This window comes from Orycteropus afer, unplaced genomic scaffold (assembly GCF_000298275.1).
Source record: "Orycteropus afer afer isolate SDZICR_OR568_19922 unplaced genomic scaffold, OryAfe1.0 scaffold00153, whole genome shotgun sequence".
Lineage (NCBI taxonomy): Eukaryota > Metazoa > Chordata > Mammalia > Tubulidentata > Orycteropodidae > Orycteropus > Orycteropus afer.
The window spans coordinates 4,075,650-4,076,706 of NW_006921740.1; positions in this window are offsets into that span (position 1 = coordinate 4,075,650).

Sequence of the window (1,057 nt, forward strand, 5' to 3'; positions counted from 1 at the left end):
ATATATATATAAGCTTTACTGGTTTTTGCTTCTCTAGAGAACCCAATCTAACACAGCCTGATACTAAAGCCAAGCAAAGACACCACTAAAAAAGAAAATTATAGACCAATATCCTTCATAAACAGGGAAAAATTCTCAACAAAATGCTAGCAAATAGAATCCAACATCATATAAAAAAATAATACATCATAACCAAGTGGCATTCATATCAGGCATGCAAGGATGTTTCAACATTAGAAAAACAATCAATGTAATTCACCACATAAATAAAATAAAGGAAAAATGCGTAATCATATCAATTGATGCTAAAAAGGCATTTGAGAAACTTCAACACTCATTGTTAATAAATATGCTTAGAAAATAGGAATAGAAAGGAAAATCCTCAATATAATTAAGTGCATATACACAAAGCAAATGGCCCACATTATTCTCAACAGAGAGAGCTTGAAAACATTACTCTTACAAATGGCAACCTGACGAAGATGCCCTTTTTCACTGCTCCTGTTCCATATTGCCCACCACTCATCTGTCAGTTTGTCCTACAGTGGTGGCTTGCATGTTGCTGTGATCCTTGAAGACATGCTACCAGTTGTTCAAATACCAGCAGTGACACCATTGACAGTGGAGCTTCAGTGGAGCTTTCAGACTAAGATGGACTTAGGAAGAAGGAAGAGGTGGTCCATTTCTGAAAAAAATGGTCACTGAAAATCTTATGAATAGGAGGGTAACATTATCTGATATAGTGCTGGAAGATGAGCCCGAAGTTGAATACGACTGGAGAAGAGCTGCTTCCTCAAAGTAGAGGCGACCTTAATGATGTGGATGGAATAAAACTTTCTGGACCATTATTTACTGATGGGTCACAACTCAAACTGAAAGAAAGAGCTGCAAACATTCATTAATAATCAGAACATGGTATATAAATTTAGGACAATTAAAAGTTGTCAAAAATGAAATGGAACTCATAAAGATCAATATCCTAGGCATTGGTGACCTGAAAAGGACTGGTATTAGCCATTTTGAATCAGATAATCATATGGTACATATTCTGGTTACC